General features: G+C 40.9%; 2 long non-coding RNA genes and 1 other non-coding gene across 3 annotated transcripts; 1 reads left to right on the top strand and 2 right to left on the bottom strand.

The window, feature by feature from the left end:
- The first annotated feature begins 1,015 nt into the window (after positions 1 to 1,015).
- Positions 1,016 to 13,317, top strand: LOC120750908 (uncharacterized). Its single transcript, XR_005700199.1, has 3 exons — positions 1,016 to 1,205; positions 5,429 to 5,555; positions 11,834 to 13,317. It is a non-coding gene; the product is annotated as an uncharacterized LOC120750908 (long non-coding RNA).
- On the bottom strand, positions 5,835 to 16,751 carry LOC120750907 (uncharacterized). Its single transcript, XR_005700198.2, has 7 exons — positions 16,723 to 16,751; positions 15,024 to 15,073; positions 14,472 to 14,541; positions 13,831 to 13,905; positions 10,865 to 10,917; positions 8,727 to 10,249; positions 5,835 to 6,825 (listed from the first exon to the last, which is right to left on the bottom strand). It is a non-coding gene; the product is annotated as an uncharacterized LOC120750907 (long non-coding RNA).
- Positions 10,448 to 10,518, bottom strand: LOC120751337 (small nucleolar RNA SNORD50). Its single transcript, XR_005700400.1, has one exon. It is a non-coding gene; the product is annotated as a small nucleolar RNA SNORD50 (small nucleolar RNA).
- Positions 16,752 to 23,130: the final 6,379 nt, after the last annotated feature.

Raw genomic sequence — 23,130 nt, 5'->3', positions numbered from 1 at the left:
ATGCAAGAGAACTGCAGAGAGCATTCCTTATCAGCATCGGTCTTCAAAACATCCCCGAGTCATCTCAGGACAGTAGTGCTGTCCTGTCCACTTGCGCAGTGCGAGGTAGCCAAGTGCTGAAGCTGCAACTCACTGAATTCAGCCACAAATGAAAGTGTCAGTAGAGACTTTATTGCTGTATTTAGCCCTTTCTTCGCCCCAGACATACATCCAGCCTGGCCCTTACATCCCCGTACTGCCTAGCAGCCATAAGGATTCCAGCACTTGGCACCCTTGTAAAGTCAGCTGAAGGAAAGAGACCTTTGGAATCTACTTAACCCCACATAAGTTACTTACTGCATTAAGCCCATCTCCGAAGGCAGACAGCATGTCACTGGGTCACAGAATATTCTTCTCCAGCTCTGGGCATCTTTCCCAGGAGAGGAGAGCACAGCACACCACAGACACAATGGCCACAGCCATACAGCAGATGGGACAGGTCACAGGCTGTTCTCCAGCTGTAAGGTAAATATGGAGAGCATAGCTTGTATTCCCACAGCTAAGCTCTCACCCACCTTAACTTCTAAACCATGCCTAAATATTAAACTGCTGCCCAGGCTTTAGCTGTCAGACTGCATTAACCCTTTTTGGCATAGATGATCTGTTGCCAGAAATTGGGCTTATGTCCCAGGCCTTTTTAGTTGGCTCGTAATTACATGGCTGATAACTCGTGAAAGTGTCTGATGCAGCAGTTGCAATACACAGCTTTCAGGTCAAGTGTTCCAGGCTACTTAACATGTAACCAAAGAACCTAAAAATCCTTTCAAAGATGGGTGAGCCCAAATAACCTTGTGTCTTCAAGGTCCTTGTAAGTATAGAAAAATCTCTCTCTCACACACACACACACATTTATGACCCTTGCCAGGTGCAAAACAGAAGTAACTACCAAAATACAGCATTTCTGAAGATCCAAAGAGCAGAAAATGCAACCTTTTGTATATAAAAGATTTTTTATTTTGTTTTTTAAAGATACCTGGAGAATGCTCCACTTACAGCATAAATATCAGACCAGAGCACAGGGATGAAGAACTCTGACTATATCAGTACCTCAGGCTGTGCTTGCTACTTTTCAATAATCCTCTTTTGGAAGATCTACTCTCTACTTCTATGTGAGCCTTGAGTGATACTAGACTTGGATCTTAACCTAAAAGAGAGCTTCAGCACAGGTGTGTAAGTTTTCCCTTTCTAGATTATGCAACATTAACCAGGAATCCCTTCACTGTTTTGCACAGGGCAGTGCAGGCACTGTGCTCAAATCTAAACAAATTTGTAATTTAATATGGTACGACTAATGTAGCTGTATTGTGCTGCTAGAAGCACAAATTTAGATCTTTAGAGAAGCAAAGTTTTAATTTTACATGGCAACAAGAAAAAATAAATTGCTATTCTGTGTTCTGCAGGGGCAGATAAAGAATATTATGCTTTTAATTTGCCTTTTTTTTTTTTTTACATTTTCAGTTAGCTTTGATCCTGTAAAAACATAAAGGGCTGGTTTTTTCTTTTTAAAAATTTAGATCTTAAAAGTAGCAGTAAGTAAGAACATTTACAGGGAAGTTTCATTTTGAAAACTCAAATTAGGGTCAATTAAAAAAAAAATCAGTTTATGACTGACTGATAAATCTGTGAACTTGTTTATTGACACCACATTTAAACTAACCAAAACACTTCTAATAGCTCTGGTGTTTTCTAATAGAAGTTATGATCCAATGGAGAGCAGTGTTTTGGGGGCACATACTGAGCAAGAGGAGTCAATGCAACTGAGTGAGAATGCATTTTGACTGCCAATACATCAATTCCTAGTTACAACAGAATCAATAACGATAGCTGAGTGAGCATGTCCATAAAAAGAATAGTTAAAATCATGGATGCTAGTTACCTGCAGAAGTTTCTAAATTATTTAATATCCTTCCAGGTCAGGCATTTTTAGATTTTACTGCCACATCCACAGCAATACCTTATGTGTCTCACAAGAAAAATTATAAAATAATTCTTACCCAAGAGATGATCTTATGTACACTAAAAGGCAAAGGTTTGTAATTTAGTACCAACTTTTATTTTAAACATCTTAAATTTTTAAACATCTATTAAAAGATCAGTCCTGGTTAGTAAATCTGATGTATGAAAACAGTTATTTCAGAACAACAGTATTGACACAGACCCGCTGCAGCCAAAAGAGGCAGTGAGGAAAATGCAGAAGATCTTTTTTTTTAGTCTGATAATATTTCAAACTCCTCCAGTCTCAGCGCAGAACAGAAAAAAAATTAGAACCAGAATTAAGAAGGGAGGGCCATTAAAGTAGAAACTTTTGTAAGCTATGCACAAAACCCCCCAACCTAAAGCAAAACAAAAAAACAACACAAAGAACCCCAAACACGAGACATTCCCAGCTTAGACATTCACCTGCTTTCTCTAGCTCAGCCAAGGTGACACAAATGGTTTCTTCCACCCTTAGGCTGATGATAATAGTGCTGGTAACACATCAGCTTTCCCTCTGAGCCTCTGACACCCCAACTGCTTAGCAAGCAGTGAGTCTATGCACCCCATCAATGACCAAGTTCATATTAAGATTAAATCCCAGCAAAAGGGGAGACTACCTCAGTGAATCACAGAGAACAAGTACTTCATAACTTACTGTTGCTTGGCCCAAGACAGTATTTTCTATATCATTTATCTTAATCACCAAAGTTGAGCAGTAGGGTTAGACTATATATGAAATCAAGACAGCCCAGGAATTTTCTAAAACCTCATTATCATACTTCCTTTGGAAGCTTTAGCAGAAGCTCAGAATGTTTTGCTTCCAGGGCTAGATGCCAATTCTGCTGATAGTACTTTTTGCTGCTGCTACAGAAAAGGCTGTCATCTTCACAGACATTAATTTCTGCCTTTTTAATGAATTTGAGGTGCCTGTTTCCCAGCCAAACTTCAAAATAGTCAAGAAGGCAACTTCATCAGAGCCTATTTCTGCAGAATTGAGATATTTCTGAAAAATGGTTATGACTTTTTGGAAAATACTATACAAAATACAGTTGCGTTTTTGCCCTATTACATTAATTATGAGTAGGATTTTTTTTATTATTTAAAAATTTACTCACTTTCCACTTTTTTTTTTTTTTCTAACACCTACTTTATAGCCTGAAACTTTCCAGCAGAGAGCTCAGTATGAATACGGAAGCAGAAAAATAAGTATTTCCCTTCCATATCTGAAATAATCTGAAGCCATGCTAGCTGTCCTTGCTGATAGATCTGTAATTTACCTCATAAGTGACTCTTACTTACAGGCTCTGTCTCTGATTTCTGAAGAGAAAATCACAGCTGTCAAATTGCATCAGCTACAGGACGTGGTCTTGTTTTTAAAACTCATTACATATTTCAATTTCATTATTATATCCTTGAGTCCCAGAGATCTTTTTTTTTTTCCCTTTACAGGAGTTTCATACATTCTTACAGCCCTTCTGGGATTAATAGTGGATGCTTATGTAGTAGTCTTATGGAATTTTGTGGGGTTTTATGTTTAATACATAACTGTTAAAAGGAAAGCAATACAGGACTAGTATAGAAACAGAGGAATAATATCTTTAGGAGACTGGGACAAAACAGAGTGCAATATATAAGTTTTGGACACCAAGGGCCCAACCTTGGCCCAGAGTAAGAAATCTTATGCTGGGAGATAGCTCAAGCTTCCACAGGTAATCTGCTCTTTCTATAAAAGATGTGACTTCAGGAAAGACCAAATATGCATACTCCTTCTGTCATTTTAAAATGCATTTTACTAGTTGATAATCAACAATAATGCAGTATAACCTGGTCTCACCTCAGTGAAAAACTCACTAGAGAACCCAAAGTAGCTCTTAGGAAAAGCCAGCAGATAAGACCAAGAGACGGAACACCTCCAGGAACACTACCTCAGAATAACAGAATTCCTCTTTTTCTTCTCTTACTGGTAGGTGAGGATACAAGAGTTTCATTATAGTGAATCATCCTTGTCACTGTCAAATTTCTTCAACCAAAACCAGAAGCTAAGTGGCTATTTCCTTTGAAAGTTAGTACTGTCAGGCAATAGCCATCAGAGAGTCAATGGTCCTTCCACCACAGGTCTTTTCACATCTGTAGCTCCTAGCAAATCATATTTGTTCGTATTTGTAAGGTAAAAGCTTTGAATTTTCCCTTATCCACCATGACTCATAAAAGGACTGCACTTTTATAGAAAATGTATCAAGCAGTTGCTACAACTGTTAAGTGTTACTTTTTCAATTTAGAAAACTAGAAACTATGTAATACTCTCAGGCGAAAGTATTCACACAATTTCCAGTCATCTTCTCATAGCATTTAAAAACACAGCAAAACCATGGCAAAACACCTTGCAGTCAAGGTAAAATTAGCAGAAACTATACTGAACAGCTTTTCACTAGAAACAGAAATTAAGCTGAAGTACATGTAAATGAAGACAAGCCAGTTCAGGCAACTGTAAGAGTACTACTTCAGAAACATTTTCAAATGCCTAGACACTCTTCCCTGCCATGAAGTTTCTATGAGGAAACACTCTCAGCACTGCGATAGTGTTTATTATAAATTACTATTTGAAGATGTTTCAGAGGTAACTCCTGCCGTTAAAACTTTTTATATTGCATGGTTTATAATCTGTGAAACAGGAAGAGGGGAAGTAGCACTAATTCCCACAAACCAAACTTCTCTTTCTGTTTGCAGTAGCAAATACTTTAATAAAATTTTCAGCATCAGAAATATATAATACAACTACTTTCAGAAAATGTTTATTCAATATACTCTGAGGAATGAATAATCATAACCTGAACTGCTTTAATTGTGAAGTCAAAAGGACATTAAGAGCTGCCCCTCACTATGTTTCAATACTGTACTTTTCTGGTGGAGTGCATAAAACAAGATACAACAATTTTGCTTGTATTTTCTGCTGCAGAAAATGATCTAACTGCTAGACAGAGCATCATGGTTTCAGCTGGGTTTTTTTCTTCTTAGTACCTGATACAGTGCTGTGGTTTGGATTCAGTATGAGAACAGAGTTGATAACAGTTCGATGCTGGGGTAGCACTATTTATCAACAACCAGAAGTGTCAGCAGGTGAGGAGGGGCTCAAGAAGCCATGAGGACAGCTGAACTGAACTGGCCAAGAGGATGTTCTATACTAGCATGTCATGCCCGATACATAAACTGAGAGAAGCTGGCCAGGGGGCATGGATCATCGCTCAGGATGGGCATGTTAGCAGGTGATCAGCAACTGTATTGTGTAAAGTGTATCATCACTTGTTTATCTTGGGGTTTCCCCTTGTTGTCTTCCTTTATGGTACAATTATTGTTTAATTTAATTAACCCATTGTTTTTACCTTTCCTCATATTCTCCTCTCCATCCTATCAGGGTAGGAAGGATGTGGTACTTAGTTACTGGCCGGACTTAAACCTCAAGACACACAAAACAGTTTAAATCTCAAGTGTTATTCACAGGACCTTCGTATCAGCAATACTTCTCACTCAAAGAAACCAAGGTAAGCAAGCCTAGGTAAAATTATTTCCTATTTTGTCAAGGTAAGATGAAACACAGATTAAACAATGGCTGTATATTCTTCTTCAATGATCTTAAGATTATTTAAAAACACCTTTACTTTTCAATCAACTTACAAAATTTCAAAGTAAGGCCTAAGCATTTGTTTTATTACAGTCCTTTAATCTCTTTCCACAAAAAGAGATCCAAAACAAACCTCATCCCCCCTAAAAAACCCAAACAAAAACCAAAAACAAACAAACAAAACAAAACCAAAACAAAAACAACAACAAAAAAACCCCACAAAACAAAACCCCATTTCATTTTGGGACAGATATTAATCATTCTTCACCTGCCACTATAAAACTAGTACTATTGTTGCTCCTTCAGTTAGGGACAACTCCAGTTTCAGGGGAAAAGGCAGTGTTTATTGGTCTGATGAGAAGCCTGAAGTGTAGCTCAGGGGTAAGAGCACACACCAGTACTTCAAATTTTCACTCTCAACACAGCTCAATTAAACTGTCCTAGCAAGACTGTCCTAGCACCAGGGCCTTCACTGAACTTCACTTACCACTGTTTTCAGTAACATGAGAATCAAAAGTGACATCAGCTTCAAAAAGAGGAAAAATAAAAGCTTTTACTTCAGCCCTCTCCCAGTCCTACCCTCCCTACACTTATTAACTACTTCATGTATTTTACAGCCCACACATCATTCATGTCTCAAATATTTTTAAATGGAGATAGGTCATAATTGCAAAGTAGTATTCAAATACAAAAGAAAATCTCAGGAAATTCCCAAGAAAACTGCTGGAAGGGCTCTCTATACTTCTGTTCCTTATACTGGTCTTCCTCAGATAGAATACTGAACGAGGCAGACTTTGTCCCACTCAATACAGCCATTCTTCTGAGCATCAAACACCACTTTGTCCTCCGGAGCCTGCAGGAAGTTCGAGACAATGGCAGAGAAGTACTGTCTTCATGGCCTGATAGCTCAACTGGACTATCAGCTAAAAAGCCACATGATGTTTGAGAGGAAACAGAATTCATCATTCTAATTGTACTTTTCCAGTTTATATTCTCTGAGGGAAATACAAGGGCAGACAAGCAAAAATGCTTGTAGAACTGGTTGTAACACCAAAAAATAAGAGAATGCAAATCATCAGACATGTATTTACATAGCACATAAAGCCTCCATGTGTACCCCACTCATCTGAAATTACCATTTTCCTGTTTAACTCATTCATGCTCCAGATGATAGCTCAAAGGTTGTCCTCCTGGAAGAAGAGAGGAAGTGTGAAGAAAAGCTACCAAAGTTAGGACTGAACACTCTTCAATATAAAGTATACCTTTCCCTGGGCTAAGTCAAACACTTGCTGACTGCTGTGTCTGTGTTTGAATATCCTATGGAATAATTTTCTTTACCAACTAATTTAATTTCTACGCTGGTTTTTAATTGGCAGAACGCATACCCCAAACTTTGTATGGCAAATTTACACAGTTAAGAGGTTTCCTGCAGGAAAGGTAGTAGGAACACCAACACCAGCACACAATACAGTGGCAGCCAGAGCCACACGCTCTGCAGGATGACAGCCAGACAACATAGCTTACACTGAAATTCCTGTACACTGGGATCTGATACTTCCAGCAGGTATCACACCAGCACTGGCACTCACATAGCAGTGCAGGTGCTGTGGCAAGATAACCGCTGCTAGCTTAGTTTCACTCACAACTCTTGATTAGATCACAGCCTTCACCAGTAAGACAAGTTCTTCAGCAAGACAAAACCTCACACCTTAATAAGGACCTTGTTTCTTCAGTAGTAGCAAAGCATTTATGAAGAGCTACTCTCGAATCTTCCCTGTGGTTACAAGATACTTCTCTCACTTACAAGCCCAACATTCATTTAATTACTCAGTCTCTGCTGGTTTTCCCCAGTTACTAAGACCAATAGATGGCAACATTCCAGAAGAGTTTGTTTAAACACCAATTTCTTGGACCACAGCCAAAGAGCCATGTGACACTTCCAGCTCACCACTTAATAAGGGTCAGTGCAAGACTTCACTAAAGCAGAAAAGCAGCAAAGTGCTTTTATGCTGTTTACTGCAGTTTTAAATCTGTTTTGCCAACCTGAAGTTTCATGAAGTGCTTTTGCAGAGAAATCACATGCCACATGTTCCAAATGTGTCATACAGTAACTCTTCACAACTACCTCTCCTTATCTGATTTGTATTAACCATCACTCCACAAAATGTACCAGAACTAAATCCATAGCAGGTTTGAAAACCTATTAACCTCCTCCCACAAGGCAAAAAAGCAGGTTTCCATCTTAAAATTGGTTATAAAAATTACCTTCCTACATAATTTTCATGGGTCATAAACCAAATCCTCTGGAACATGTCACAGCTAAAACATTAGTTCACTTTTGTAAACATTTGACTCCCTATACTACTAATACACATTTTTTATTGGCTACCAATTTTCAGTAGCTCTGAACTACAGGATCATTCCTTGAGAAAGTTCTGCAGGTCAATATTCAATATGCATTACCATTGGCCACATCTACCTTTCTTATGTGCTGAGAGGACAATCTTTTAGATGATTAAACATTTTGAGACAGGCCTCCGCAACACTGATATGCAGTAACTTTATTCCTTGGCACCCTATTTCTATTGCTGCCAGTCCTACCTCCAAGACCATCCCCAACAAATGTTCTAGAGCATACAGAACAAGACTGTCATGTAATACTTTGGATATCTGAAGTGCCACATACAACCCTGAACCTTTAGTCTTGTACTTCATCCCCAGTACCACAAGACAAACTCACTTTTACCAAGTTTTCTGCACATACACATGGCATACTCTTTAAAGGTTTTAACATCCTGTATATACATCAGCCTGAAGGACAAAAATGGTACACCTTTATTCTCCAAAACATGCCACTCCTCTGACCCTGTAATGAATATATAAACCCCTTTGAATATCTAACAAAGTATTTAACAAAGACTGCTGCTCTATTAACCACCTCTCTGCTCTTTGACATTTTAACATCCAGCAGAGACTGACCTAGCTAGGACTGACATCATCGGAACATGCCAGCCAAGCAGCTCTACTAGATGCTGTTAACAGCACTCTTTTTGCAGATCTGCAGTGGGCAGAAGACTGAGACTGCTCTTACCTTTCCATTTCTGGAGTACACAGCCAGTAGTTTTTATCCTGGAGTCAATCAAGCACAACGTGAAGCCTCGTGTGCGCAGTACAGGCTGCACCAGTCAGCCCAAGGCCGCCTTGCCTCCACAGCTCTTGAGAAGTACAGGCAGTCAAGGAACACTGTGGTGTGATCCACAGCTGATGTGCAATAGCCATGACTTTAACATTCTTATCTTTATTCAAAAAAATGTACAAAACACGGCAGATGAAAAATATGCACCACTCTCAGTAACATTTGTTATCAGAAATAAGTATTATTGAAAGCAATGAAGAGAAACCAGTTTTCCAGTTTGTATCTGCAGATCTGGATATTCAATAGACTGATTTATCATTCCTTGCTCAAAAGGAGGAGCCTTTAGCCAGAGTAGCTGGCTGCTGCTTAATAAGCAAACCATAGGAGATGCTCAGTAAGCCAATGCACTCCTGGAGTTCAGTCAGATCCTTAGGACCCACACTTCAGTAGCCTGACAGATACGTATTTTTTTGACATTTCCAATGCTTTATGTGCTGCTCCTGGTAGTGTTTATAGTTCATACTACTCTGTCAGAAAATTGGACTTTACATGGAATTTGTCACTGACAAACAGGTACACCATATGAGCTACAGGGCTGCTTTATCTATTTCAGACAATTTCAAAATGACTCAGTAATGGTCTATGAATTTGACAGCATGATTTAAATTATGCTATTCTCCATGTTTCTGCCTTTATAAAGAATTCCTGACAAAAAGGCTTGAAAGTCACGCTTCAAGGCAAATTTCATCTTATGTACACCATGAGTTGTCTTTAAATTTACCTGGTGACCAATTTATAATCTTTCATTCCTCTGTGGAAGGGACAGTTTGCTGAATACAGCAAATATGCTCCTACTGTGATTACAGCACCAGTACTTTTCAAGCCACTGTTCAAAGCCCAAGTTCACACATATGTAGCTCTCTCTTCCCCCTACCAACCTCTTTTCCCCAGAGAGCAAGCAAGTACCGTTGCCAGTGTATTCCTCAAAGGGCAGTTCCACGAAACCCCAACTCCTTACTCCCTCACTAGATACAGGGATTCAAGGTGTGGACATTGTCTTTTTCTTTGCTTTCACCTTGTCTTTACAGGGCCTGCCTGTGAGCTCCACTCTTGAGTTATCACAGATCTCCAGTATCTGCAAGACTGTGTACCCATATGGTATTTTAAAACAGTAAATAATCAAGGGGTCTTCCATGCACTGAAGCTCAATAGCCCCTTCCCTAATATTACTGCTACACTTCCTAGAGAAGACAGTTCAGTATTTTGGAAAGACGATGTTTTAAATATGCAGAGACAGTAATTTTTGTCTACACGTAGTTTCTGAAGACAGTATCTAACAAAATTGCAGCTGTTCCAGCAGGCTTTTAAAAGCACAGCATCCCACTCCAAGCCACCATGTTTCTTCAGGTGTTACACTTCCTTCTGGTTACATCATCCACATTTGTTGGGCAGTTCTGATGAAGTGTTCCAATTCATCACTGAAAAAGGAGAACAAGATCAAAGTAAAATGGTTCATTCAAGGCAGAAATTTTAATTTGCAAGTAAGCACACAACAGTTTATATTAACATGTTACTAATTCTGAAAAAAAACCCACAAAAAACCCCGAAACAAAAACTAAACTCACAAAGACAGTTTACATGCTTTTCAGAAAGCTTAAATAAAGTATTTTGGTCTCATCTCAGATGCCGGATCCATGTAAAGTTTTTCAGCACGGAATTCAGGTTCGGGATAGGATCATCACAGATGAGGCAAAAGCAGTACATGAACAAAAAAATTAGTTGGAAATATTTTATAACATTTCTGACTGCTTAGTTTTCGTATTACAACATCTAACATTTTGTTATATTTCAGTAATAATGTACACTTATTTAAAACTTTTCACCTAGGTTTGAAAGCTAACCAAGGTTAGGCGCAGCTATCGGCTCACACTGTGCCGTGGGGAACAAGTGTCTTTTAAATGTCAACTATGACTTACCATTATCAATTGATCAATTATGTTCATAACTATCATAATGCAAAATAGTCTGAACTGTAAGCACAGTTACTTTAGACTTAGAACCGGAAAGTATTTAGAAGCTTTTCAGTTACATACCTGAATAAGCCAAAAGCACGTGTTCCTCCTTGTTTTCTATAAAACACGTTTTCCTGTAAAAACGACATTTATTAGTTCAGACAAGTTTTTTTTCATCACTCAAAATACAATGTGCCATCTATTTAGCCTCTTGTACAGACCAAACTGCATTATTCAACATATGATGCATCAGTATCAGCACACTGCAAGTTCTGTGAAACTTGAATCAGAAAAGCAGTCATGTCACAGTAAGATTTGTTTTCCTTCTCTTGCCCTGATATTGCTCAACCTGGTATGAACTATGATGGGGGGGAATCATACTTGATTATCAGGGCATCTGATACTGGTAATCTGCCTATCAGGATCAAAAATTATATTTATTGGAATTCATACCTTCTATTCAGAAGCAGCATTCAAGCATCTTTGCAAAGACATAAAATGCACTGGCCATTTACCACTAAAAAGGTTTGCTACTTTCAACTTTTCTCTAGGTCAGCCATGGAAGTCACTCCCCTTTCTACTTGCAATAGTGCCTGTCTAAACAATACCGCATTTTATAGGCAGTACTGCTGCACAAGAAGTTTCAATCATACATTTGAACTTCACGTACTAGAACAAAACCTGTTGTTCAAATGAAACTACTGGTAGCTAACAAAGTATTTAAAGGTGCCTTTCTTGAATAAGGAGTAGAATAAAGTTGTAGACTTGCACAGTAAGCATTTATAAGCATTCTTTTTGCCTGCTTCAAGAACATTATACCAGCCCTTGTGAAGTAGTTTATATCTGGAGCTGAAACAGCTTTATTTAGAATTTAATACAATTTACCATCAAATTCCACCTCTGTGGACTTTTCCTAAATGCTCACATCTGAGTGAGCCCTAAGTTAACTGTCCTAAGAGGATCAAAGTGCAAACATTATCACTAGCTTTCAAACACCAGCAACACTTCCTGACCATACCTGACTAATGCTTGCTATTTACTCTCTCTAAGGCAGGATACCTCAAGTCTAACACCTCCCCTTCTATGCTCTTTAAAGACGCAAGCTTCTGCAACACAATACATATTTGCATCAACTTGGACCTGAGGTGGATTGTGCTGTGTCTGCACGGAAGTGATTTTTTAAAGAAAAGCTGTAATTAAAATCAAATAGTGATTAGCTTTGGATATTAACAACCCGTGGAACCAATTAAAGAGCTAGATACGCCTCTGTGGCCACACAGGTTAAAATCAGAAGAATCCCAAGAAAAGGGGATTTTCCTTCCTGTTTTTCCTTCTGGCCTGGGAAGAGGTAACTGGGTGCCAGCACCGTCAGCCCCACTCTGCCTGTGGCGCTCAGGCCTGGTGCTACCAGGCAGGGGGAGGTGAGGAGAAAATGACCCCTGGCCCCAGCAGCTGCTAACGTTCTGCAGCCAAAGCTGCGCCATCACAGCCTCGGGAGGCCTAACCAGGCCCCTTCCCCCACCACCCCCCAGCACAGCTTTCTCAAGAATCCCTTACCGTAGAGAGCTCTGGCCACCGCTACCAAGTCACCCAGCCAACAGGACAGGGCAGCCGTGCGGAGTGGCCCCCAGCAGCCAGAACCCCAAGATTCTGGATCATGAGATCAGCCCTGGCACAGCCGGAATTTACCACCTTCCCTTTGGCTACTGCCCAGGAAAGACCATCACGACCCTCTGCAGACCTGGGAGAGACAGTAACTCTTTCCTTGACAAATTAAACTTGCAAAGCACAAATCCTCTCTCTGAGTGAGAGAAAGGGACACACTGGAGACATGTAGAGAGACAATACGAAGACATCAAAATCAGTGAAAGAAGAATTGGGTATTAGATGGAAGGAGAATGAGAAAATGCCTAGCTCTAGGCTGAAATTCTTTTGTAAAACTATGATAATTGACTAGGATATACTAGAATATCCCTTTAAATTGTGGAAAACATGCACTGGGGAGATGAGTGCTCAGATTGCAGATGTAAGCAAAGACATTTGTAAATACTGAAGTATTTACAATGTAATACTATGTAAATATTGAAGTAGCTGTAATTTTATGAGAAGTTTGAACAGAGAGATAAGATGAAGATCTGCTCCCAGGAAAAGAAGAGGAAGATCCCTGTTCCTAAAGATGAGGGTGATTTTTAAAACAGATGAAGAGAACCTTTACTTTTGAACCACTCATCTTTAAAACGGTACCCCCCATGAGTTTACATGGCTGTAATGCAGCTGGTCCAGAAGGCTGCGTGATATGGGAGGGACTCCACAAATGCACATTGCTGGGCAGCTGCTTTTGTGAGAATTAAAAGCCGTAAGAGAATTGTTTTTTCTTGTAGGGAAGTTATTACGGCAGACCAAAAGATACTCCTCTGTCTAAAAGAATTGATGGAAGACTGTTTTAGAGGTGGTAACTGACCTAAAGTCCAATCTTCGTCTCTACATATTGTCAGAGAAAGAGAAAAGAGTTTGTGGGAAAGAGGGGAGGTGTTTTGAAGGTTTTATTCTGATTTTTACTTATTTTTTTCCTCTCTTGTAGTTTTGTTAATAAACCTGTCTTCATACCCTTTAAACATTTTGAGCCTGTTTCGTTTTTCTCCTAATCCTATCTCACAGCAGAAAAAGAGTAAATAATTCTAGTGGACACTCAAGCCACTACATGGATTTAAATAATGCACCAACATTCTTATTCACAGCCTGGTGCATGAGGGCACTTCACTTGTACACAGTAACCGCATTAAACCAACACCAACTGGGATGGTTTATGATTGAAAGATTAAGTGGTTTCATCTCAGTCGCCAAAGCCTTATGAAGGTTCCCATCAATGTATCAGGTTTGGCAGTTTCAGCAGATTCACCACTCTTCACAAATATTAGTGACAGAAACTTTAACACCACTCATACAGTCATGTATAACAAGCTTTAAGTCTTTCACTAGCAATGTACTAAAAAGGGAATACATTAAAATCAACAAAAAAAGTCTGCTGTTTAATCAATAAATATTACCTCTATTTCCTGTTGCGAGGAAATCTTTCTTCAGGACATGTCACGTTCCCATTACTAGAAACTGTTCATGCCACTCTAGAAATTTGAGTAAAATCCCAAATTACAACAAGTTTATGTATAATATAACACAAGCCAGTAAGAATAACCAATTTTTACTCTTGTAGCAACCAGTTGTAAGCATTTGAATCAAATTAAAATGAATACAGATCCCAGAGTTCCTTCTTTCTTTCTTTCAAAGAAATGAAGATATCAACAGTACATTATAAAAAGTGAATACTTATTTTTATTAAAATACAGGAACATTTGCTTATTTATATTAATAAGCATTAAGATATCCTGTTTTCTTTGACTAAACACTCTTTCATATGTATTTCCCAATAAAGTGCAAATTCACAATTAAAATCTATATTGATGTAAACTTTAGATTTAGTATGAACACTTCAGACAAGCATTTTACCAGCTCCTCCAGCACAAAAATCTATTCCAAATCCCCCTAGCCCACACAGTTCTAGACCATGACATGCCCAAAATTACTGATACCTCAATTTTAAAGCTTATGACATAACTACAAATTTAATCCTGTGCATCTTTTTCTAATCCATTTATTGTTAATTTATCCCCACTGATCATTTAGAACATACAAGGCTTTCAGGAAAATCCAAGTGTGTGTACCAAGTATTCTTCTACTTGTGATGGTCCTTTCATGAAGTGCTAAAATTAAAAATAAGCAAAAATTATTTTTTAAACTAGAAAACATATCTTGGTCTAGCATCATCTAGACATGTTACTATGCCAGAAACACAATCACCAAGCTCTAAAAACTGACATTTTCATATAACAACTAAATACTCTTCTGGAACAGCCTACAATACCTGACAAGGTGAAATTTTGTAAGCAAAAGAAATCTGACTAGGAACTGACCTACAGGCTGACTTTAACTCAAAGAGCACCAAACCCAAAAATTACCAAATAATGACTTATCACTTTGATGGCAGTTACAAAAATACAGTGTAGTTTTTACTTTTTGTCCCACACAGGAACCATACAAAGCTGACAACTCTCTGGCACTTCCCATACTTGGACAGACAAAAATACAGAAACCAAGTTATGAAACACAAGTATTTATTGACTTGGTCAAAAACCAAAATGCAGTGTTACTTCTAGAGCAACATAAAAAATTCCAGAGTTGTTACCTTAATGTGTAATGTACTCGACACCACTGAAAACCTCCTTGCCATGACACCTAAAAACAAACATGGACAGTCTTATGAGTTGAAATCAGCAGATTCATATTACCAGGCCAGTAAGTCACATACATTATCAACACAATCTCTAGAAGCAGCATGTTAAGTACCAAATCACAAGCTTGCAGAAGAAAAGCAGCAAAAAATGCAGTTTTAAGCAACAAAGGAGTTGCAAGTTACACCCACTTGAAACCTCACATAAAAAGCACTACAAAAATATCTGCACGTGCCAAAGTTTTTTTTTTTTTAACAAAAAATCATCATCTCAAGGTTTTGATCACTTTCAAGAACTCATTTTGGTTGGTTTAGAGAATTATTTTAACCATATAGCAATTATCAAAAACCACCAACTCAAGCAGCTTAAGAAATGCACGACAAAGGCTGTTTTGTCACATACATTATTACTGGAATGTGCTTATTTAAAGTATCTCTGCTCTACATAGATCAAATAAATGCATCGAGCCATGAAAGGTAACTCGTCACACTCGTCATTTTGCTTCAGGTCACAAAACCAGTTAAAGCTATAGAAAGCCTGAAGTTAAGCTTCCACTTCTCGCATGCAATAAACTTTATACTTATTGACTATAACAAACCAAAGAATCTAGGGGTATTAATGGTTTAAGTTCCAAAGATGTTACTGTTCAGCAACCTAACTTGTAACAGACTGTTAGACAACCTAATTAAACACATAACGGATGCCTGACAAATTCCTCTGAAAATCCAGACACATCCTAATCTTTGCTTGCAAGTAAAAGCCTGGAAACCTAAATATATTTAACTGTATTTCCCGTTCTCACTGAACCGCTATGGGCTCAGTGACATCAGCATTTAATGGAGGGAACAAAAGGCATCTTAAGCACACAGCAGGCTCCTAGGGGAGGAAGTGTGATTTATTTGGGGTGGTGGTTTACTTATATAACAAATCTCTCTTTATTCTGCAATGCAATTGTCTTAAAAATATGAAACTCCACTAGTTAGAACGCAGTCTTATGATTTACGTCAAGTATCACCTATATGTTGTGGGCCTTTTCTCCTTGAGACAATGTGGGTTTCCCAAGTCCTTTTCCAAGTCTTCTGCTAGGGTGCAATACCATGGTGCCGGTGGCTCAGCGCTCCAAAACATGTACAGGCACTTGCACCAACTCTCTGCTACATGAACAAGGTGGCTGTGCCTTATTTAACATTTTACGCACGAACCCCGAGGACTGAAGGCTGTCACACCGTGCCAGGGGCTGCCCGGCCGTAACGGGTGGGGATCAAAATGGCGCGGGCCCGGCAGCGCCACGCGGGCCACCGCCGCCTACCGATCCCAATCTGCCCTGCGTCCCGAGATGCGGCTTCCGGCAGGGAGCCTCCCGCGGGGCATGCTGGGGCACGTAGTCCTCCTTAAGTCTCCCCGCACCGCTGCGGCTGCCAGCAGGGCACCCTGCATGGGCGGCTGCGGCCCCACAGCTAGATTACAGCTGCCTTTCGCCTGGCTCTACCCTGGGCTCCAAGGGTGAGAGCTTCACTCGCCAGCTCCAGCTTCGAGCATTACGCGACCGGCACCGCGGGCGATCCTCCCGAACGTCCAAACACAAGGAAGAAGCCCTGCACCCCCCACCCCCGGCCGGGGCAGCGGCACACACCGCATCCCGCGCCGCCTTACCGCGTGCCTCCACGCCCGGCGCTCCGCAGGGAAAGAGGGGGCGTGGCGGGCGCTCGCCGACTTTATGTGTACGCTGCGGGGCGGGAACGAGGCTGGCCCTGCCCCCTGCGCGCCGGCAGAGGGGCGGGGATGGCGCCCGGCGCTGGCGCGGGGGCGCGCTTTGCTCGCGGGGGCGCGCGGAGGGGCGGGGCCGCGCTCCCGCCTCCCTGGGCACGGCGTGGGGCCCGCGGGAGGGGCCGGGCCGGGCCGGGGCTGCCGCCCGCCTGTGGGGCGCGGTGCTGCTGGCGGGTTTGCCTTACGGGTTTCGTGTGTCAAACGCGGGGCGGTTTTATGTGGGTTTTTAAAGGGAGGGGAGGAACCGACCTGGTGCAGCTCCACCTCCCGAACTTAATATGTTCTCCGAAGAATCATAGCGTCATTAAGGTTGGAAAAGACCTGGGATCATCGAATCCGCCCTGTGACCGAACACCACCACGTCAACCAGGCCATGGCATTAAGTGCCGCGTCTAGTCTCTCCTTGAACACCCCCAGGGATGGTGACTCCACCACCTCCCTGAGCAGCCCATTCCAATGTCTAATCGCCCCTTCTGTGAAGAAATTCCTCCTAATGTCCAGTTTAAAGCTCCCCTGGCACAGCTTATGACTGACCGTGTCCTCTTGTCCTGTTGCTGATTCCCTGGGAGAGGAGGCCAGCCCTCACCTGGCTACACTCTTCTCTCAGGGAGTTACAGAGAGTGAGGAGGTCACCTCTGAGTATCCTTTTCTCCTGGCTAAATGTTGGAGTCCAGGGCATTCCTTTGGTTGCCCTGGAGGGTCAGGGACCTGGGCAGGGGGGTCTGGGACACCAGCCCAGAGCCCAGAGCTCAGAGAGACACTGGATTTGATTTCAGCCCATGGGAGAGGCTTCTTGCACTGCAGGAAGAATTGCAGGCCACAAGAGTGTAAAAATAGTAGTTTAGTATATCACAGGGTGAAAAAAAATTGAGTTTGGGATTTTTGGCATTAAAGTGAATGGGGCAAGATGGAGAATTTAGGGCGTTGTCTCTTTCTTCTTCCTTCTTGTTCCCTCACTCCATTTCTGCAGTGACGTTGGCACAAAGTAGATAGTGGGGATTGGGTCAGAGTAAAGATGACCTTTTTAGTAATAGTGATAGACATTGGTAATAAATAGTAAATAAAGAATACGTAGCAATTAGTATAAAAGATAAGGACAGCCCAGAGACGGGAGGAGTCACCAGATGTCCGAGCCGCGGCAAACATCTTTTGGACACTGAGAAAATTGTAAGATAAGAACTAATAAACGAAGCATGTAACCTTGAAGACTCCGTCTTTTCCTGCGTTTGGCACAGAGCTTTGCAGAGGGCCAGAACTCTAAAACCACCTGAATGCCGGGGAATTTAAGCTCCTAAAAAAGGAGCCCCCGACAGCTAAACACCCCCAAACCCTCTCAATCACTCACCACAGGACTTGTGCTCCAGACCCTACACCAGCTCTGTTGCCCTTCTCTGGATTCGCTCCAGCACCATAATGTACTTCTTGTAGTGAGCTGAATATAGCACTCAAGGTATGGTCTCACCACTGCAGAGTGTGGGGGGACAATCTCTGTCCTGGTCCTGCTGGCCACACTATTGCTGACAGAGGCCAGGATGCCATTGCCTTCTTGGCCACCTGGGCATACACTGGCTCATGTTCAGCCACCAACACCCGCAGGTCCTTTTCCACCAGCCAGCTTTCCAACTGCCTCTGAAGTGAATACTTGTTTCTTATATCTATCTTCTTTTCCTGTTCCCTAGGGCACCCAACTGGTTAACTTTGTGAAGCTATGCCTTGATGCCCCTACTTTCCTTCTACTCCAATTAGATGTTTCTGAAACATTAACCACAGGCGCACCCATTTCAACTTTTTGGAAGCAGCATGCTATGCTATATCCCTGTATAATGTTACAAGTTGTAAGAGCTGAAAAATCTCCTCTTACCCACAGCTGGCAAAAAATAGAGCTTTCAGCAGTTTTCCACTCTCTATATATAGTCTAAGGTATTGTTTCGCAGTGAACCTAACAGTGGATTTTAGGAAGAACTTCTGTGCTGTAAAGGTGGTGGGACACTGGAACAGGCTGCCCAGAGAAGCTGCCGGTGCCCCATCCCTGGAAGTGTTCAAGGCCAGATTAATGGGGCTCCAAGAAACCTGGTCCAGTGGAAGGTGTCCCTGTGGCAGGGGGGTTTCAACTGGGTTATCTTTAATGTTCCTTCCAGCCCAAACCATTTTATGATTCATCTTATTTCACTACAACTTTAACCACTGGAAGTTGTACAGCTGCGCCTTGTAAGGGGACTTAGTCCCCATTTGAATCCTCTTCCTCTGCTGCTGTGGAAGTGTCAGTGAATGGAAATCTTAGTGAAAGATACGTGGGCTATGGTGGGGACAGCAGGAGCACTACAGCCTAGATGATGTTTAAACTGATGGGAAATCGCATCCTAAATTCTCATTTATGGAGGTTCTCACTAGTCGTTTATAAGTAGTCGTGTTTGGTGTTTTTTGGTGGTGTTTTTTTGTTTGTTTGTTTGGTTGTTTTGTTTTTTTGGGGTTTTTTTGGTGTTTTTGGGGGGGGAGTGTTTGGTGTTTGGGGTTTTTTTTTTTGTCTGCCTCTTTATTGAGAGGTTTAGTACATAAATCAACTTAATTAAAGAAACAAGGGAAAAACAAGGAAGGACGAAGAAAAGCTGCAAAAAAATATTTGATGTTTTGACAAGTTATTAACAATATAACAAAAAACAATGTTCCACATATGGCCTTTTTTTAGGAGGGTTTAACTGTTGGGAACGGATAAGGGAAATCTAGAATAGTCAGTTGTAAGGTTCTAAAATATTTGGCAGTTTTTTTCCTAAAGTCGTGGAGATTAATACTACTAGGACAAGTAAACAGGTGACAAATTTTAAACAAATTTTCTTCTGCAATCCATGGCAGCAAATGACACTCTTCTCTCTGCTTTTCTTCTTATACATCCCATTTTACCTGTCTGAAATCCTGAGTGTGAGCTGCAGTTGGCCTCTTTTCTGCTGTAAAGGCATGAGGAGAGAGGTGTACAATGCTGCCTTTTTCTCAGAGTGCCTCCCACCGGCAGTTGTTTCAGCTGCTGTTTCTGCAGGAGTGAAGAGTGAGAGGCTGCAAGCATCGGGCAAGAGCTGCTAGTGCTTCAGGGAATGCTCAGCAGCCCAGCTTGGTTACAGACAAATAAGCAGTTTATGCTGTTTTTATCTTTCCATCTGATCTGCTCAAAATACCCAAAACTGATGTTTGCCACATGGAACTGAAAATGTTAAGCCACCCTTCCTTAGTGACATCAGGGTTAAAGATTGAAGTAATCACAGCCATTAATCACTACTCAGCCCTAAAGAAAGAAGGCAGCACCTTACCATTCCTTTACTAAGTGCTAAATAATTCCGTATTTCTACCAGTGCCTGTGGAGGGCTTTTATTGCATGTTAGTCTCTCAAAGACTGGAATTTCTTTTTCGGGGACAGAACACTCACAATTGAGCCTGAACTACATTACAATAAGTATAAATGAGTACAATTTTCGTTTGCATTTGATAATAAGAAGTCTATAAATACTGAGGTGTGTAAGGGCTGTCCCGGGCTGAGGGGTGCTGCTCTGTAGTGTGAGCTTTGTGAGTGAAGCCTGGGTAATCACCCAGAGCAGGGAGCCTCATACTGTGCAGTACCACTGCACCCTGGCTTTTGGAACTTGGCAGAGGAAACTGCTCATCTCTCTGTTAGATTGGAGGGTACAGATTTACTAGCAGAGCTTGAATGCACTGCCATGCAAACCTTTTATCCCCAAAGAAATGTGTCTCATATTTCTCAGCATCACCCAAGGCTGCTAGCTCTGGACAAGCTTGTGGATCAAATGAAGCACAGTTTTACTGTCGGTAGGCAACAATTGCAATTCTGAAAAAAGTTAACCAAATCAAAGTAAAAATGTACACCACAAACAGATTATTTTTCAAAGTAAGGTTCTTTCTTTTGCCTTTCTTTCCCCTCCTTCAGGCATCCACATCTTTAACCTATATCTCAGCTGTCTGGATGAGAGTGCAAGCTGTATAGCAAGAGTTGATCCTCTGTTGCCACTCTCTGAAGACGTCCTAAGGCTGGTCTGAATCATAAACCTAGTTGCCATAAAATGTTACTTTATAGATGAGTTGCTTCTGAATTTAGCTCACCACATGGCTCACATTCATGCACAGTGTTAGCACTGGCAGAAGGAAGTGCTGGTTATGAGATAATGGGGATGTACTGGATGTACTCTCTTGTGTTGGCCCACACAGACATACGTCAGCCTGGAAGTCTGGTGGTGCGACTACCTCCATTGCTTTTCAGGTCTAGGAAACTATCTCCAAATTCTCTTTTCTTGTCTTAACTTATTTCTTTCTTGTTCTTTCTCTTTATTTCGATCTCCCCTCCACTTCCTTTCTGTTCCTATTTTGGGTCTGGCTTCCTGGATTTTCTTCAATAACACTGTAGTTTTGATGACTCACGTCTCTTGGGTTTAGTTTGGGGTTTTTACCAGTGCATCCTTTGGGATGCTGAGTTCCCTCTCACCTTCGCAGCAGGAAGTCTATTGTATGTAGCTTTAATTTCTTCCTTTTCAGAACAGATAGTACTCATTGTAAACTCCTGAGCTGACTTTGCCATATTTCACATTATGCATCGTGAAATACTTGAGTTAGGAAACAATTCAGCTTATGAATATGACCCTGTTTTTAGTGTTTTGTAGATACTAGAATTTTTTATTTAAACTTCTCAAGTCTCTCTCTTTGAACTTTCTGTCACTTTGGTGTCACAGAAAAACAAACAGTTTTTTAAAAATAATAAATGAGATCATAAAAGTATTAGAACAGCTGTACAGGGTCAGATCAAAGGTCTACCAACCCCCACCTCCCACTAGTATGCTGCTTCCAAATGTAGCCCAAAGTAAATGCCTAGGGGGGGACTAGGGATAGAACAAGCACATCCTTCCCCAAGTATTTGCCCAGCCACTGGGAATATAAAGCTCGGAAACCTAATAGTGGCTTATTATTTTTGTATGCATGAGAATGTAACAATCCTCCATTTATTTCCTACCCAAACATTTGTCCAGTCTTCCCCAGAGCATTTATAAAATTTTAGCATCCCCAATAACAATGGCAAGGAGTACTAGAGCTTTTAAGTGTTACAGGAAAATGCATCTCCTATAATTCACTTAGTATGTGCTTTCTGTTCACCCTTTGCACATTTTTAGAAGAAGCAGTGGGTAATCTTTCCTTCCATAGTCATCCTCTCATTGAGCCCCCACCCCTCAATCTCTTCTTCAGGCTGAGAAAACCTCATTTGTTTAATCATTCCTCATAGGGGAATTAGTTCTGACCTTTGACCATACTCTCATTGATCTTCTTTCAACTTCTTTTGCTTTCTTTTTGAGATGGGACTCCCAGAGTATAGAGGCTGTTCAGGAAGCAGGTATGACATGGGCTTAGGCAGAGATGCTATATGTTCTCTGCTTCCTAAACTCTGTGCACGGAGCTGTCATTTCCACAGAACTGTCTGCCATAACTGCAGGATCACCCATTGGAGCAATAAAAGCCAGAGCCCATTGTTTTGCATTTGCTGTTGTGTTTGCTTTCCTTGCTAAGTGGTGCTTTATATTGATCTATGTTAAATTTCATGTATTGCTGTTGTACTCACTCAGCCTTTTTAATCTCCTGCAGCTACTTTTGCATCAACAATAAATAAATGATTACCAGTTTCTTTTTACCCCTCCGCACACCACCAATTTCAGATCAATTCAGTAAGTTCACCAGTGCAGGTCATGCAGATTTCTGTGCTAGTTTTCTTCCGCTGTGAAAATTAACCTTTTGCTTCTACCATCTGTTTCCTGTCTTTTACCTTTTATCACACGTCTGCTTAATTTGCTTAAAATCATTTGCTAAGAGGCTTTAGGGAACCCATGCACTAGATCAATTTATCATATGCCTGATGATAAATGTGATGTGAATTTGCCAAGTATTCTGACCATTGCCCTACAGATCATAATAATCTAGATACGCACTAGTTCTACCTTTTATAGTAAGCTCTTTGCTTATTTCCCTGGAATAGATGTGAGGCTTACTGGGCTTTAGTTTTCTGGATTTCTGTAGAACCTGTTCAAAACATTTTAATTCTGTTTGCTACTTGCCCTTCTTTAGCACCAGAGCAATTTCAAGGAGGAGCTCACACACCACAATTAAGTGTTTGTGTTTCAATAGCTTCCTCTAAAGAGTAATTTGGTCTTGTTGAAACTGCAGCATCTTCAAGAAGCTGGAAGTAACTTCCCTCATGAAAGCCTCAAAAGTGGTGTGATGCAGGGAATTTCCCCAGATTTTTCACACTGAACA

This window comes from Hirundo rustica, chromosome 3 (assembly GCF_015227805.2).
Source record: "Hirundo rustica isolate bHirRus1 chromosome 3, bHirRus1.pri.v3, whole genome shotgun sequence".
Lineage (NCBI taxonomy): Eukaryota > Metazoa > Chordata > Aves > Passeriformes > Hirundinidae > Hirundo > Hirundo rustica.
The sequence above is the reverse complement of the archived record's forward strand: the minus strand, read 5'-3'. Positions and strand labels throughout refer to the sequence as shown.